This window comes from Schistocerca cancellata, chromosome 1 (assembly GCF_023864275.1).
Source record: "Schistocerca cancellata isolate TAMUIC-IGC-003103 chromosome 1, iqSchCanc2.1, whole genome shotgun sequence".
Classification (NCBI taxonomy): domain Eukaryota; kingdom Metazoa; phylum Arthropoda; class Insecta; order Orthoptera; family Acrididae; genus Schistocerca; species Schistocerca cancellata.
The window spans coordinates 320,623,095-320,641,050 of record NC_064626.1 but is presented as its reverse complement, the minus strand read 5'-3'; the positions used below and the strand labels follow the sequence as shown (position 1 = coordinate 320,641,050).

The 17,956-nt window shown below is 40.3% G+C and overlaps 1 protein-coding gene and 1 non-coding gene across 3 annotated transcripts in view; both read right to left on the bottom strand.

Moving 5' to 3' along the window:
• Window positions 1-17,956, bottom strand: part of LOC126173067 (protein furry) — a 1,238,628-nt gene that overhangs the window by 932,948 nt on the left and 287,724 nt on the right. The gene's annotated exons all lie outside the window — the stretch shown is intronic.
• Trnat-ugu (transfer RNA threonine (anticodon UGU)) lies at window positions 168-242 on the bottom strand. The gene has a single exon. It is a non-coding gene; the product is annotated as a tRNA-Thr (tRNA).

The following is a 17,956-nucleotide window of genomic DNA, read 5'->3' as shown; positions in this document are numbered from 1 at the left end:
TCCAACTACCCACCCCGAAATACGCAGGTCATGGCAAATATAAGTCTTCTTTGGATTTTTAATGTTTTATAGATTATCTGAAACCAAATAAAATTAGAATTAATATATTAATACCTTCAGCTGCTGACGGGCGTTGATATATATCAACGGGGACAGGTGAAAATGTGTGCCCCGGTCGGGACTCGAACCCGGGATCTCCTGCTTACATGGCAGATGCTCTATCCGTCTGAGCCACCGAGGGCACAGAGGATAGTGCGACTGCACGGACTATCTCACGCACGCCTCCCGCGAGACCCACATTCTCACCTAATTACTCGTGGAAGACATTCTTACCAAGTCCAGTAAGAATTCGGGTAATATGTGTGCATCCGCACAGAAGAAGGTCATGGCCGGTATTGCCAGAACTATATACCTATATGGATATGGTGTCTGTTCATTCGGACATGTCTGGCGTACAGCGTACAGCGCAAGAGCTGGACGAAATAGTGTAGCGCTGCACTCTAACGGGATGCTGCATTATGCGGCGCGGGAGATAGAGTGGTAGTCGCGAGTGGCAGTCGCTATCCCTCCCACGGGCACCTCGCACATAAAACAGCTCAACTGGGCTAGGAGTTTACAACGAGATTGAAAGTACAACCAAATTTAGAATGAGACACAGGAAGATCACGTGACTGGAAGTGTAGCCATCTACGATTTCTAGAGTATAAAAGAAGGCTTCATAGCTACTACCGATCAGTCTTCTGTGATAGTTTTAAGTGTCAACATGGATTCCTTAAAAGTGTTAAACATCCCTGTGATTATTACAAGAGAACTCGGACAATTTTGCTACTGACATTGACAAATTGCACCGAAAATGGTGTACTCCCCAGCAAGAAGAATGTGAATGTGCTTAAGCCCCTAGCAGAACCGTTTCGCGACGACATTACGTTAGTCAAAATCTTTGATCATGTGGAATGTCAAGAACAGTTAGAAAAAGAATGGCCCGTAATGTTAAAGAAGATGTGCACGTCATTTAACTATCATCTACGTAGCAAATTCTCCAAGTTCGTGATTGGGAGACACGATGTCAAGGCGAAGCGGTCATTTCTCCTGCATGGAAACGACAGTGTCACAGTAAGAAGAATATTGGGAAAAATTGGTAAGGAAGCATTGGAAACTATTTCAAAGAAGTATAAAAATCCTGTGGTTATATCATATAAAGTGGAACTAACTGACGTTAAAATGCATATTCTTATGGAAGAGCTGCCTGGAATATGGCAACAGCTTCGCGTAAACGAATATTACCTTTCGGATTTGAGCATAACGCAAGATTTCGTCGGGAGTTTTACCCAAATGGAGATGTACAACTACCTAGTATCAAACTACGACAACTGCATGGAAGAAGACTACCAGCGAAACAGCAGAGTGATTGTGAACATCGATAAGACAGTTGGGATTGACTGTTTAACATGGTTAAGCTCCAGCTGTAAAGATGTATAACAGTTTTATCAAGGAAATCAAGAAACCGGGAATGAAAAAGTTATCGTTAATCACCTTACAGATTTTACACTGTGTCGAAACATGCGACTATGGAAAAACTTTTAAGTCTTCCTTGGCTACAGAGCATGATATTACCAGGCTGGTGGCTACAGTATACAACTACGGAATGGATCGTGTGTTTAACCCTTTGCAAGAGTGTTTAAGTATGTTAGAGGCTAACAACCAGTATTTACAATGTGCTTCACTGTACTCTGCTTCTCATTGTACTCTCGGTTAACAGATAACTTACAGAACACCGGCTATGTGGTGTTTAACGATGTTCTGCTGTTTATATACTGGGGTAATATGGATACCTGAAAACTGACTGGAGCACAAATAAGTCTTCCAGGTAATCAAGACCGAGAACTTATTTTTCTCAGTCTTCGATACAGTTTTCCACAATAACGTCATATACAGATATTGCAAAATTAGAACTTGATGGCAAATATTATACTAGATGTCCTAAGAAAAAGAGCAAATGTCTCACACAGATTTAAGCCGTTACCCATCAGAGAAATTACGATTTTAAGTGCAATTACTGTGTTGTGTGCACAAAAAAGAAAACTGTAATTGGAAGATACCGAAGCAAAAAAAAAAAAAAAAAACGAAAACTGGGGTATATGGCGAAAACAACTGCCATAAAGAAAGAATAGAAACTGCAATTGGAAAAAGCTATTACAAATGTGCAGGCAAAGTTACCACTGAGGAATAGAAAATATCTGCATTTCCTGTTAATAACATTGGTAACTGGCTGTATTGTGGAGTCCTGGCCGAAAATGATGGACTGGAGCACATTTACTCTAATGAAGGACATGCGAAAAATCTGTTTATGAAGCTCAATTCACACCTGCATCTGCTTAGAAAGGATGGCTACATCATATTGAAGTGTGCTGAACTGGATGTTGTGCACCTAGTAACAGAACAACCGTTTGCAGAGCTTAAAACCGACGGAATAACAACATTTAATGATAATTCGTTGGCAAAAGTTGTAAACTTTAAATTCTATACGGAAAGGATGTGGAGTGCTATAACAATAGTGTTATGCAAGAAGTATGAGATAACATTAAAATCACCGAAACTTCTCGTATACAAGAATTGCTTGAACGAACAGGGCCTATTGTTAAAGCCAAAAATGGCATAGGTTTTACAGGAAAAAATTAGATACTTATTGGAATTCGGGAACACACCGTTGTACATCCCAAATTACTGCCTGGCGGAAGAATTAGAAGAGTCCAATATAGATTTATATTATAAGATAATTATTACGGCTGATGCCACGAACCTACTATGCTGTCATAGTAGGAGGAGAGGTGATACTCCTACGTGGCGCGTCCCAGGTGGCGGATAGGGAAGTCCTCACCGGTTCACTGGCGGACTTGAGTGAAATAAAATAGCTCTCGCGGACCAAACACACCCTCTGCGGTTAACAACCGGAGTTGTAAATCGGAGCTTGCTCCAACTAAGGTTGACAACCTTCGACAGTCAAAAATGGAAAGGTCTTTTAGGAAAAAATTTCCACCGTCCTGCTCAAAAAGGCAGGAAAAGGCTACATCGGATTCGGTGGGTAGTCAACTAGAATATAGAAACGAATCGGAGCGTTTGCAACCATCCAAATGCACACTAAAACACAAAAAGAAGATTAAACATGAGCAAATAAATTATATAGCAACACACAACATAAACTCACTACTTCAGACCGGAAAACTCAAGGAGCTCACAGATGAACTAAATAAACAAAAAATTTTAATAACAGGGATTCAAGAAATGAGAAACACCACAGAGGACCCGTTCGAATCACAAGGATACAGAATTTATAATGGGAAACCAGGACCGAGGGCAATGAAACATTGTCCCCAGTTTGGAACAGGGTTTTCAGTTAACATAAGAATAATAGATTCAGTAACGGATTTCCAAGCAGTATCACCAAGAATAGCGACTCTAAGCTTTAAAACAATGAATAAAACCTATACAATAATAAATGCTCATGCCCCAACAAATGAAAAAAATTGTCTAACAAAAACAAAGGAAGAGGTAGATAAATTTTAGGACCTTCTAGAACAAACTGTGAACAGAGTAAATAAAAAGAATGTAAAAATCTTATTGGGAGATTTCAATGCTCAGTTGGGAAAAGAAAGGAAATATAAAGATATAATTGGAAAATGGAGTCCACATAAATTTACAAACAAAAACGGTCAAAGACTTGTAGAACTCTGCAGAGAACACAACCTTATATCTAAATCAACATACTTTAAGAGGAAGCCAAGTAAACTTAAATCATGGAAACATCCAGACTGGAGGAAGGGCGAGTGGCAGCTAGACCATGTCTGTATGGACAAAAATTTTCATAAGGAGATCCACAATGTTAAAGTACTGAGAGGAATAGACACAGGCTCAGACCATTATATGGTTAAAATTAAAATCAAATTCACACCGTTAAAGAAGAGGACCGGAAAAACTAATAAAATAAAAAGGAGGTTTGACCCACATCAGCTAATTAAAAATAATAAGTACCAACAAATAACACAAACCATCAAATTAACAGACGATCTAGAACAACTAGTGCCTAATCTTAAAAAGAAGCAGAGAATCTAGCTCCCTTGAACCCACGAAGGAAACATGCATGGTGGACATCAGAATGTGACAAACTCCATGAAGATAGACACCAAGCATGGTTAAAGTTTCAAACACATAAAACTGAAGAAAATGCCATCAACCTAAAAAATGAAAGAAAAAAATTCACTCAAAATATTAGAAGAATCAAGAGAGGATTTCATAAAGATATTATAAAGTCTATAGAAGGTAATTATCATAAAACCAGCTCCAGGAACTACTACAAAATCTTTGGGAAACAACTACAACAATATGAGGCCCCTGCACTAATACTGAAAGATGAAGATGGAAGAATGACACACAGTAACAAGGAAAATGCAGAAATCATGGCAAAAGCATTTTACAAACTTCTGAATTGCGAGGAACCCAAAGAACCCTTACAAATCAACATAAATACCCCAATAAAAACCAAACCTAACAAACTAGACCCTCCAACTTTCCAAGAAGTAGAAGAAATTCTTAAAGAACAAAAAAATTATAAGGCATGTGGAGAAGATCAGGTTTTTGTTGAAATGTGGAAATATGCAAGTGACACAGTCAAGACCTCCTTACACATGGCTCTAACAAAAATTTGGGTAACAGAACAATTTCCCGAACATTGGACCACAGCTATCATCCACCCACTACACAAAAAGGGAGATAAGAGCAACCCAGATAACTCTCTCCTAGATTGCACATATAAAATTCTATCCAAGATCCTATATGAAAGAATCAAGGAACAATTAGAACAGGAGTTAGGGGAATATCAGGGAGGTTTCAGACCATGGAGAAGCTGTGCAGAGCAGATAATTAGTTTAAAATTGATTATGGCATACTACAAGAAACGGAAAAAACCTCTGGCAATAACATTTGTAGATTTTAAGAAGGCATATGACTGTCTCCACAGACCTTCAGTATTAAAAATTTTAAGAAATCTAGGACTCCATCCAAAACTAATTAAAATAATACAACTCACTCTAACCAATACCAAATCAAAAGTAAAGTTTAGAGGAGAAATTTCGGAACCATTCCTCATAAAAAACAGGCTTAAGACAAGGTGACTGCCTATCACCATTACTTTTCAACTGTGTACTGGAATACATAATGAGAGAATGGTACAAGGACAATCCAAAGAGGATAAGAATTGGAAGTGCAAAAGATGATATTAGCTTAAACTGCTTGGGATTTGCTGATGATCTTGCTCTCCTAGCCAACACCGTTCAAGAAGCCAGGCAACAAGTGAAATCACTACAAGAAATAGCAGAGAAAGTAGGCCTTAGAATATCATTTGAAAAAACGGAGATTATGCTAACTGATCCACCACTTGCAAAAAAAATTACAATAGGAGAACAGGAAATCAAAATTGTTGATAAATTTAAGTATTTAGGCGAAATAATAACATACAATCTAAATGAGAAGCCATCATGGCAAAATAGAATAAAAAAACTGAACTATGCAAATTACATTACCAAAACTACATACAACAAAAAAAGCCTATCTATAGATGCAAAATTAAAACACTATAAAACAGTTACACAACCAGAAATAACGTATGCAGCTGAAACTATCTTCAAAACAACTAATACAGCAGAAATTGACAGAATACTAAAAATAGAAAGAAGAATAATTAGGACATGTATAAATAAACAGTATAAAATAAATGGACATTGGAGAATAGCATCAAATGAAACAGTATATAAGAAAATAGAACCAGTCAAGAGCACAATCAGGAAGAAACGCATCTCATTCTTTGGACATCTGATGAGAACTCCAGAGAACAGAATTAGTAAAAAAATAATACAAAAATTGTGGAATAGCAAGAGCGACATTAAATGGATCACAGAAATTAATGAAGATATAAAAGAACTTCAAATTACAGTAGATGACCTAAAAAACAAGACAGAGAAAACCAGAATACTGCAAGACCCGCAAACCAGACTACAAATGAAAATCAATAAAAGGAGTACAGGAAGAGTTGTCTCAGATGAAGAAAGAAAGAAAATATCTGAAAGAATGAAGAAATATTGGGCAGACAGAAGAGCAAAACACCTTTCATATAAGAATAGCCTCTAATAGTTGTATTACCTAAATATATTAAGTTATTGTCGAACCAAATTGTATCCATTTGTAACAACTTGTTTAGAACTTTGTATTTTTTACTACAGTGGTCCAATGAAGGCCATAAAATAAATAATAATAATAATAATAATAATAATAATAATATTACGGCTGATGATATTAAAACCACATCAAACAAAAACAAAGGAAGAGTTGTTTTCCGTACGTGAATGAATACGTAGAAACTAGCAGCGATTTTCTAAAGAAATTTGTTATCAGATTCCCTCCGCCCTGCCAAAAATCCAAAAAAAAGATAAGATTCCTGTTTACAATGATCTGCATGTATGGGGGCGGGGGGGGGGGGTCGTTTGATGACCTCGACAAGCAGTTGAAACTTTGAAACTTAATAGTTGAAACTATTGTAACAAACTGACCGATTTTGACGTAATTTGTTATAAACAAATAGAGACAACCTCTCTTTATGTTCGAGAATGACTCCTGTTATAAAATAGGAAAATGGGTGAAAAATTAGAATAATTCGATTACTTACATATGTGCCTGGGTGTTGCCCTGCTAGAGTCATGTAATATTGTTATTAACCTATATTCTCCCGATGTTTTCCAGCTCACGAGTAACCGCTGTCATAAAAGATGTAGATGTGGAACGGTTGCATGATCCCCATCGGCCCACACTGGAGAGGATGGGAGGAATGGAGATATTTTTGGGTGTGTTTATTTCCAGTGACTGATTATTAATCGTATAGTAATGGTTCGCTTTATTTATTTATGCACAATACATTCAATTTATTAACGTTGATGTCAACAACCAGGCCCTGCACTAAGCGTCGGTCCTCTGAAGGTCTTTCCGCATTTTGCTGACAAATTTCTGGCACTGCTAACTGACGTTGTATCATTTATATTGCGAACCGTAACTGCCCTTTTAACACTCCAGTGCGGTAAGCACGAAGTTACTTTACATCCGACGATTTTGCCCCGTTACAAACGACGTGCTGAGTTCTGCTTGCTAGGGAGTCCTGAACCCCGTCACGAAGTTCGTCCGATACTCTGTTCAGTCGGCGACAGCACGGAAATGTTTCGAAAGCCATCTGAATATTAAGGAACGCGCCGTAAAGCTAAGCGCCTCTGTAAATTCCTCGCTGGAAGTCATCTTGCAAAGTTTAGTCCACGACACCGCGTTAGACAGGCCGTGTTCTTACCCTCATGTTTGTTTCATTATGAGAGCCACACAACAGACAATTTTTTTTTTTTTTGCCAAATTTACGTAGAAAATTCCTGGAGGACCCAATTTAAACCATTTTTTCTCTCTGTCCGCCCTACTCCTGGCGGCAAACAGCGGTTTAGTAGCTTGTATGCTTCACCTCTGCTGAATAAACTTTAGTGGCCTTACTTACTAACGCAGAAACTGCATTGCTACGATCATTACTACAAAGACGCAAGATATGCAACACGGCTCTGTTACGTTTGAGGGAACCTGTTACACCCTCACTACTATTTAATTTATACAAAGCATGAAGAAACTAACTAATACGTTAACAACAATGTAATTCCCTTGCATATTTTATTGTTCTTTTTCGAAACAACACCAGCTTCTATTATTTTCAGTCGCACGGAAGTTATTCACTCAGTGAAAACTGCTCATATACTGAAAGACAGGATCATAAAGTTATTTTTCTGTGGACACGGCACTTCAGCTTCCCGAATCATAAATTTCTTTATCTGTTCAGTTCTTTGATCGTTCTTCCGTACTTTCGCGAGAAAATTCGCTTCCTCCATCATCCTTGGTCCCCTGTTGCACTATGCTGCACAAAGCACCCCTCAACATTAATTTTTAGACGCTGAAAAAGGGGACGGGGTTCTTAACGGCAATAAAGTAACAGCAGAATTAATTAGATACGTAACTCAGCAGCGGTGAAGCAGGACAAAACGTGACCGAACTTTACAGAACTTCGCGCGACTGTCGAGTTTAGCAACGAATCATATTTTTCACTCGTCTTCCGGAGGTATACGACGTTCAATTTATCGGTTACACAAGTATAATGAGGATGATGTCCATATAAAAACAATAAGTTGTTTTCTACGTTCGTGCGTACTAGGCCTCCTCCTGGCATCATTTACTGATACACGATATACTTTTATACCTGTAGTCCATAAATAAATTAATTTTACAGACAAAATAAAAATCTACATTTTGTAAAACCTCTGGCACTTCGCATGTTTTACTGACAAAGGACAAGAGAGCGGTGTGCTGACCACATGCCCCTCCGTATCCACATCCATTGACGCCTGAAGAAGACACGGCAGTAGGTCGGTAATGTTGGGGCTTCCAAGGCCTATTCGGACGGAGAGAGGCAAAACTGTGGTACGCAGCTAGGGTGAAGACGTAAACTAGAATATAAACCTACGAGGACAAGAAACGAGTAACGTAAAAAATTTCCAAAAGACCATACTGTCTTCTGTTTTGTGTAATGTCTTTTTGAAATGTAGCAGAGTAATAGGAAGAAATTTCTAATCAGAATACTGTACCACATTAATGGGTTCTTCCGTCACTTCTTCGCAGATCCATTTCAATTTTTGTTTGAAAAGCAAACAAACTGCATTTTGGTCTACTAATATTTGTTTATTATCAACAACTTTTCATCGTGCTAGCCCGTCATCAGGCGAGAACTGATTATAGCCTAACAAGATGAAAACAAATTCTTAACAGACAAATATTAGTGGGACAGCCGGCCCGTATGGCCGAGAGGTTCTAGGCGCTTCAGTCTGGAACCGCGGGACCGCTACGGTCGCAGGTTCGAATCCTGCCTCGGGCATGGATGTGTGTGATGTCCTTAGGTTAGTTAGGTTTAAGTAGTTCTAGGGGACTGATGACCTCAGATGTTAAGTCCCATAGTGCTCAGAGCCATTAGTGGGACAGAACACTACATGTTTTAAATGTGAGGGTATCCGTTTATTAAAACACTGTGTTCTGCTGCGTGAAGAAATTCGTAACTGCCTGCTGCACATTCCTGTCCAACAGGAAGGGATGTCTCTACAATGAGTTTTTTTAAAGGGACAGACGTGATAACCGCACGGGAAGAGATCACGACTACAGGGTGAGTGCTCGAGCTCTCCTATTCGAGGTGACCGTATGGGATGGGGCTGTGTCGAATAGTGACCAGTACGAAACGTGGCGCACTATTCCACAACGGTGGTTTTCGGCAGAAATGCTGCTGTATACGCAGTCATTTTCCTAAGATGTCTAGCAGTGTTAGTCCGTCGGCAGCCAAGAAAAGAACAACAGCACGATGGTCCTGTTTGAACATATTTGGTAATAACATCGCCATAGTTACGTCTCCGAATTTACCGCTTGCACGTCGGGAAGACACATATGGCACACTAATTCCTTGCGTACATGTTGGTACTTATATAACCATAACCGCACTGGAGTCGCTCTGCCTTGCAATACGCTGCAGCAACGCAATTTTTGAACGCACCTTTTAGCATCAACCGAACAAAACACTGATTTGTATCATCCACATTTCCTTCTAAAATTATTACCTGAAAAACACTTCGCCAGCGTGAGAAAACTAACGAATATTACAGGGGCTCTTATAGGGACAGCAGGCTTCCCCGAAATTATAACAACAAATATCAGTAAGAGCTGTTGTGGATGTGCCCAGCACTGTAGTCTCTTAACGAACACCAGCAGTGTAACTCATTACAGATATTGCTTCGAACACCATCGTTACAAAATGTATCCGGGAGAATATTACATGTAAGGTGTTCCATGTAATGATGGCACACCCCTTTATTGTGAGGATGGTTCAGGATAATGAAATGTTGTTTTAAATAATTAATATTTGCAACTGTTTACCTAAATACATACTGGAACAATTTTATTGATGTAAGTGGTTTATTGCGTTCTGTAGAACACACAGCAGCGCTGTTATTAGTGCGCGGACGAATACTTTCTGGAATGAATGTAGATCATTTATTAAAAATTCAACAGTTATCAACAAAAAATATTACGTAAAACCCCAGTTACTACCTTCCAACATAACTCACGTATTGTATAACTCTCAAGTATATGAACCTTAAAATTGAGAATATAGTCTTTTCTTTAAAAGTCCTGTTAAAATACGAATAAAGAAGTATAACAAAATATTAACACAGAGCGTCAGGAAAATTTACCTAGCGTATTATCTGGATAATAAAATGGGTGAGCTGGTTACCGGTGTTGTTGGACAGAGGCAACAGAGATTTTTAAACAGCTGTCATTTCTGTCTCATCGTTATACTACACAGGAGGCAGAAATGCCGATGAAACGAATGCCGCCCTCTGGCACGGTGCAACTGAGACTCGACTGTTGCACGAATATCGCATGAGGCGGCCGAAGACAACTGGCATTTAGATTATTCTCGGATATTTCTGTATAACGTTTCACTGTAATCATAAACAAGCATTACTTCACTCTGTTTCTCTTCACAAAAGTTAGCGAATATAGTTAGAAAAAGATACATCATTCGGTGGCAAAACAAGAGATAATAAAACAAGGGGGCGATGTGGTAAGACACAGGACCTGTTTTCGGGAGGAAGGCAGTCCAAAACCTCGTCCAGTCATCCATATTTACGGTTCTCAAGGTTTACGAAACACGCTTAAGGCACATGCTGGACCAGTTCCTATGAAATGGCACGGTCGATTCACTTCTCAATCTGAGCTTGTGCTCCATCTCTAGGGGCCACATCGACAGGAAATTAAAGCATGAGTATTATGCATATTGAAATATATCTCCCGCCCCTCCTTCTTCTTCTCCCGCGGGGTATCAGTAGTTTCGAAAACTCGAGCCTTATTTTCTCTTAATATAACGTGCATTCTTGTTACGCGGTACATCATGTTCTTCACACGGTTAACAGTTTTATCGAGATTGTTTAGACAACGGTGGTCACATTAACACAAATACACGAGGTTCATTCTGAAACTAATGCAGCCTTTTTTTATTTTATTGAACGGCTGTCCGAGCCAGATTATAATGGCGTATACAACTATCTTTTTAATATTCCTCACAAGATCCTGCTACCAGCGGAACAAACACTGGTAGCAGTTACTTCTGTAAAATATCTGGGAGTATGCGTGCGGAGCGATTTGAAGTGGAATGATCATATAAAATTAATTGTTGCTAAGGCGGGTACCAGGTTGAGATTCATTGGGAGAGTCCTTACAAAATGTAGTCCATCAACAAAGGAGGTGGCTTACAAAACACTCGTTCGACCTATACTTGAGTATTGGTCATCAGTGTGGGATCCGTACCAGATCGGGTTGACGGAGGAGATAGAGAACATCCAAAGAAGAGCGGCGCGTTTCGTCACAGGGTTATTTGGTAACCGTGATAGCGTTACGGAGATGTTTAGCAAACTCAAGTGGCATAGTCTGCAAGAGAGGCGCTCTGCATCGCGGTGTAGCTTGCTGTCCAGGTTTCGAGAGGGTGCGTTTCTGGATGAGGTATCGAATATATTGCTTCCCCCTACTTATACCTCCCGAGGAGATCACGAATGTAAAATTAGAGAGATCCGAGCGTGCACGGAGGCTTTCCGGCAGTCGTTCTTCCCGCGAACCATACGCGACTGGAACAGAAAATGGAGGTAATGACAGTGGCACGTAAAGTGCCCTCCGCCACACACCGTTGGGTGGCTTGCGGAGTATAAATGTAGATGTAGATGTAGATCCTGTTTGTTCGTTGTCTTGTGAGAGCAACAGAAGGAGAGCGTTTCAATACGGGGTCTGACACAGAGGGACGTATAAAACGGATGTGTTATTGAATTCCTCACTGCTGAACAAATTGCGCCTATTGAAATCCATCGACGCTTGCTAAGGGTTTATGGAAACGATTCAGTAGGCGTAGATAAAGTGAGGCGGTGGGTACTGCATTTCAGTAGTGGTGAAAAGAATGTGCATGACAAACCATATCCCTCTCAATTCTGTTCCGCTGCCATCACGCATAATGAACAGTGTTTGGATCAGTTCATCCATGATGATCAGCGACCAAGGAATTGTGTGCCCAGCTGAATGTCAGCTGCAGTGACTTACACAAAGTGTCGAGACCTCCTCGACCAATAACGACGCCGAAGATTACAATTTTCTGAACACCATCACAACCGGAGGTGGGCCGTGGTTTCACCACTACGAACAAGGATCCGAGAGACAGTCCATGGAGCGGCGACATGCGAATTCTCGAAGAAACAAAAGTGCAAGACATATCCATCTGCAGGCAAAATTGTGTGCCCAGGGTCGGCAGATTGTGGTTCTTTTGAATGTATAGCAGTCCAAAGCAGAAAACTACAAGAAGACACTGAATAGATCGAAAGCCCGAATTTTCAGAGTCATGCCAGAGAAGTAGAAAACTTCTGCCTGCAACACGATAACTCCACGGCCCCCAACAGTTTTTCAATCGTGGAGCTTATTTCCAAAATGGGCTGGACTGTCCAACTATATCTAACGTACATGTTTCCATTCTTTTGAGCCTGCGGAAAATGAACTGCTTGCCAACATTTATCAGACCCACATGCTGTCGTCAAATCTGTAAGACAGTGCCTAGCATCAGCTGGTTTAGGTTTTTACGAGCACAAGAGGCAGGCTCTTATTCACCACTGGCACAGGTGCATAACGAGCTGTTATGACTATGTAGAAAAATGAAAGTATATAGCTAAATTCTTGATCTATTTAAGTCTGTTTTTGTGGTTTCAGTATCTGTCGTAGTTTCCACGAAAATAAATGGAAGGTTTGAATGATGTCATAACAACAGCAGTGGACGCATATCAACTGTTGCAGGCCTTCTCTCAACAGAGATGTGCCTACGAGGCGCGGAAGCGACGGCACAGTGCAAATCTTTGGCCACTGTTTACAAGACCCTCAACTGGATGGTGGGCGGCAGCGCTGGGTAACTGGCCAGTGGGCATCTCCTACTGGAGTAGGCGGCTGCCGGTCGCAGGGCTCGGCCCTTTTTGTGGCTCAGGGCCGCTCTTCATTATGTGAGTGTACCACTCGAAGCGCTCTCTGCGGAAGTTTCGCACAACGCCGGGGAAATTGCGTATCCAACAAATCTCGCCTGGTGCCTCCGTCTTCTGTTTTGTCACCATCCAATTTCAGCTTTGCTCCTGCTATGAATGCTGCAGACGCGATCTGTACTCATTTGCAAGTGGTTCTTCTAATATCTATTAATTAGCATACATGCTCAGTTTTTTGTACACTTGTTTAATTGATTGGTCCACAAAATTTCACAGCAACTTGGATTATATAATTCTACACCATAGCACAACAAAATAAAACAACTGCACGTACAAAATGATAGTAAATTTTCCGTAGTTCATAAAAGTTTCCAAAAGTTGCTCGTCTACGTGCTTTTCTTTTTCGCAGCGTCTTCTTTCAAACATCACTGGGTAAAGCTCTCGTAACGAAACTAATGGGAACTGCTGACTTCATTTTGGTTGCGCTCGGCGAACGTCTCAGTTTCCTTTGAGTTTATTGAATTACCGTTGACCTTGGATCATCCACTGTAAATGTGAGAACCATTGATTTCAGTAGCACTGTACTTGTTCGGCCTTTTTATTGACGTAAACTTCCCTACAGATATTATAATTTTATCCTATTATGTCACTCCAGTACGTCACAACAACCCCATTTCTGGCGACTGCACTTCTCTTAAGTTGTTACCTAGATGTTCGCATCTCATTTCCGTAAAACAGAGCCGGTTTAGAGATGTTATGCATTCGGGCGATACGTCCTTTACTCATACGTTCCCATTGTGCCTATTAATGCGTAAAATGAGTTTCATTTTTTCCGGGATATTTTCCCTACGTCAGCACTGAACGTTTTAACATATATGTTGCAACTCAAGTATGTTAATGCATTTACCCTGAAGAGTGGCAGCTAGAGGGGTTTCGGTGAATACTTCGATGGCAGCGGTAATGAAGATGATGGTCTTCGGTATGATGGAAGAGAAAGAGTAGTCGTCCAAACCATTGCCTTTTGGTGAATATGATCCTGGAGGGCTAAGGGAGATATTCCCGACAGAAAAACGCGGATCTTAGGAGGCGGTCCCATCACATTACTCACCCTCATATGGGAATATGCACACAAAACAGTTACGTCAATGTTTGTGAAAATTGCCACACGAAGGAAAATGTGTATGGTTGAAACGAACTTAACAGCACACGCTGGATTGCCAGAATACAACTGGAAGACAGTTCACATACTGGATTTATCGTAATGTCAAATGATGATATTCTGACAATTACGGACACGCTGGTAAAGAGCGTACCGAATTTTACAACACCCGGAAAGCATTGCGCAGAGATTCACGGTTGACATCGGATTCGTATATGATGGAAAGGCGAGAACACAATTGTTGTAAAAACAGTGAGTACGCTACTGCATACTTCCAGGAGTCGATTATATCCCAGAACTATCGCACAATTATCCCTTACTTGTAGAGAGAAAAATAAGATGGAAATACACATGCTGAAGCGGTCAAGTCATACAGGTATATCTTCCTCCCGCTTTTACTTTCATGCCATTCTTGCTTAAAGTCTCGATCCAAACGCCACAGATCTGTGACATCGCCACCTGGACGCCCTCACTAGCCTAAAACCTCAGCGGCCAAGACTCTCGAGACGAGTTGTGCCATTTGAAGACATGTCGATTATGACGCTTGAATGTTGCGGCTATGTGCGGAGTACGGAGCGAGTAGAGACATGTAGTAGAAGTAGAAGTAGAAGTAGAAGTAGTAGTAGTAGCAGCAGCAGCTTTATTCATCCGTAGATCTCTTTTTACAAGGATATAGGACATGTCAAAGTATTTACACGTTTAGACCAATTTAAAATAAACTAATTTGTATACACATACACTTACAGACTTCTAGTTAGAGACATCATTAGATTTACTCCTGGTATACAATACTTTTTTTGCAAATAACTTATTACATAATGTAATGCCACACTGTGCACTCATATCTCACTGCCAGTCACTGCACACACTATACACACATTGTTTCGTAACACTTCACTCACTGCACACACACACACACACACACACACACACACACACACACACACACTGGTGATCTCTGGGCCATTTTCTGTACCGATTTGCTATCCTGAAAAACTGAGTCAGCAGCCCTCTATGATGAGTGAGATGTTGAGCTCAGAAAGAGCAAGAGATGTTAGTACTGTGCTATGCATAGCTTGGGGGTAAGTTTTTCTAGAAAAGGAAAAAAGAAGGAAAGAAACATAGTGTGAAAGTGTTATGTGAAATGTCGAATGTTTTTCATTATTATTATTTATTTGTATAACGTCTTTAAACAAACCCCTACTCTGTTTTGTCTGAGTAATCCTTCAATGTATAAAATGTATTGCATAGCAGGTACTTTTTTGCCTTTTTAAATAAGTGTATTTCTGCAATTTCTTTAATCTCTTTTGGCAATTTATTGTACAGTTTTATTCCTCGGTAGAAAACGCTGTTTTGAGTTTTATGCTTATTTTTTCTTGGTAAATGTAAGTTAAGTCCATGTCTTGTTGCATGGTCATGGACAGAGCTGTATGTGCAATAATTACTAATGCTATTTTTGATGTGTACAACTGACTGGTAAATGTATTCACATGGAGCAGTTAAAATCCCAAGTGTTCTGAACAGATCTTTAGAATGAGCTTGACTACGATCCTGTCAGCGCGTGTCTCAGTTCATCGATATGTTGCCATACTTAGTTGGTAACTACTCCAAACAGTTTTCTGTCAATCTGTTAATAAAACCTTATCAAATTCTGTACAGTACTTGCTGCTATTGGTCGTAACATACAGACACTAAAACGATACGGTGAACTTTAATTTATAATGTGTCGTGGAGTAAATAAAGTAAGCTGGTGTTGTCCAGCATGGGAGGAGGGCGTGATACGCCGATAAGTAGTTCATTTACTCTATGTTTCGACTGGCGCTAATCGGCGACGACATCTGTCATCAACACATTCGCGTTCACGATAGTTAGTGGCCGCTGCTTTCCCTGAATCGTGAAGTACGCTCTTGACGTGACGATACGTGAAAAACCTACTGCCTAACCGACTCTACATATTACCAAGTGTCAGGCGTACAAAATCTGGCCGCAATCATATACACCTATACAACCGTTTTGTATGTAATCTTATCGATTTACTGAATAGAACTGATGAATTTTAAAGTGGCTACCGACTCAGCTTTCACTTAAGAGTAGCAAATGTTTTACAGCGTCAGTGAAGTAATCGAATGATTCACACGCGACGAAATGCCAAAAGAGTGGTCCTCATGTTTGCTCGCTTTTGCATTAAATTATACAGGACTGGATTCAGACCGCTAAGTCCCGGTGCTTACGGCTCGTTTGCTTATCCGCTTCGTCGTTTGCCGTTGCGCGGCGTTTCGCAGCAATTGGTTCGTTTCTGTCGTTTTCCATAGGCACGGAGGTAATGTTTTATTTATAAGTTAAACCCTATGTTGTCCATGCTGTTATTTCTACAGGAGCAATAAAGACTTGTTGCAGTTTTTATATCAACTTCGTTCCGTCCTTTTCCAGTCGAGAAACGAGCACAGTTTACTTTTGCATCGTACTCAACTCACTACCGTTGCTTCTTTTTTCCCTTTTTTGTTTAATTTTGTAGATTTCGGTATGAGTGTATTTTGCATTTCATTGTGACGAAAGCCACAACCAAACACGTGCAAAAATGAGAAATTAAGTTATCAGCCATCATCGGATACCGAAAACTGAGTTCGTTTTTGATCCTTACGACATGGTATTAGTTGGGAACGGAAAATATGTGCTAGGTTACTGAAAAATAGGAATGGTTGCTACATACTGTCTTCTGAAAAAAATACTAGTAACTAAACATACTGTATTGCAGTGTAGCCAAGGAAAGAAAGAATGAAAGCAAGAAAAAAAGAAGGGGAGGGAGGGAGGGAGGGAGGGAGGGAGGGAGGGAGGGAGGGAGGAAGGAAGGAAGAAAGAGGGCCCTGTCGACAACGAGGTCATCAGAAAGAGAGCTGAAAAGATTTGGGAAGGTATGTGGACCAAGATCGGTTGTATCGCTGTAGAAGAAACTGCCCTGGCACATTCAGAAGCGATGTACGGAAACTGTTAAAAGCTTGTATCGGAAAGTCCAGACGAAGATCAGAATCGGCATCTTCCAGAGAGCGATTCCACTGTGTTGCAGCTGCGCCACCTCGATCACAGAAACTGTGAGGTCTATTAGGACAGTGTGCAGCATAAAGGTACTGAAGTAGGTCATTACAATTACTTGGATTCGTATTAGTCGCAAAATAGAATAAATGACGCTTAAAAGTGTGTGTGTGTGTGTGTGTGTGTGTGTGTGTGTGTGTGTGTGTGTGTGTGTGTTTGATCTCCTATATCCAAGGCTGGCCAAACACAGAGCCCTGTGCAAAATGTGTACAAGTACACGTCCTCTAAATTCCTAGTAATTAAAGTTTATGGAAACGACAGAAAATTTTTCTTTCCCTTTTCTTACAATGTTTCCAGAAGTACCTTTTACTGTTGGAAGTCGTCCTACATTCATCACAGCCTATCAAAGACAATATTCTTTCCTGTTTTCCTTTTCGTCTGTCGCATCATTGATAACGAGTAGTTCAGGAATCACAGACGTTCCAAGTATGTCTATTTTTCGCAACGAAACCGAGTGCGATAGAGTAAACTAATTGGTTGGTTCAAATGGTTCTGAGCACTATGCGACTTGACTGCTGAGGTCATCAGTCGCCTAGAACTT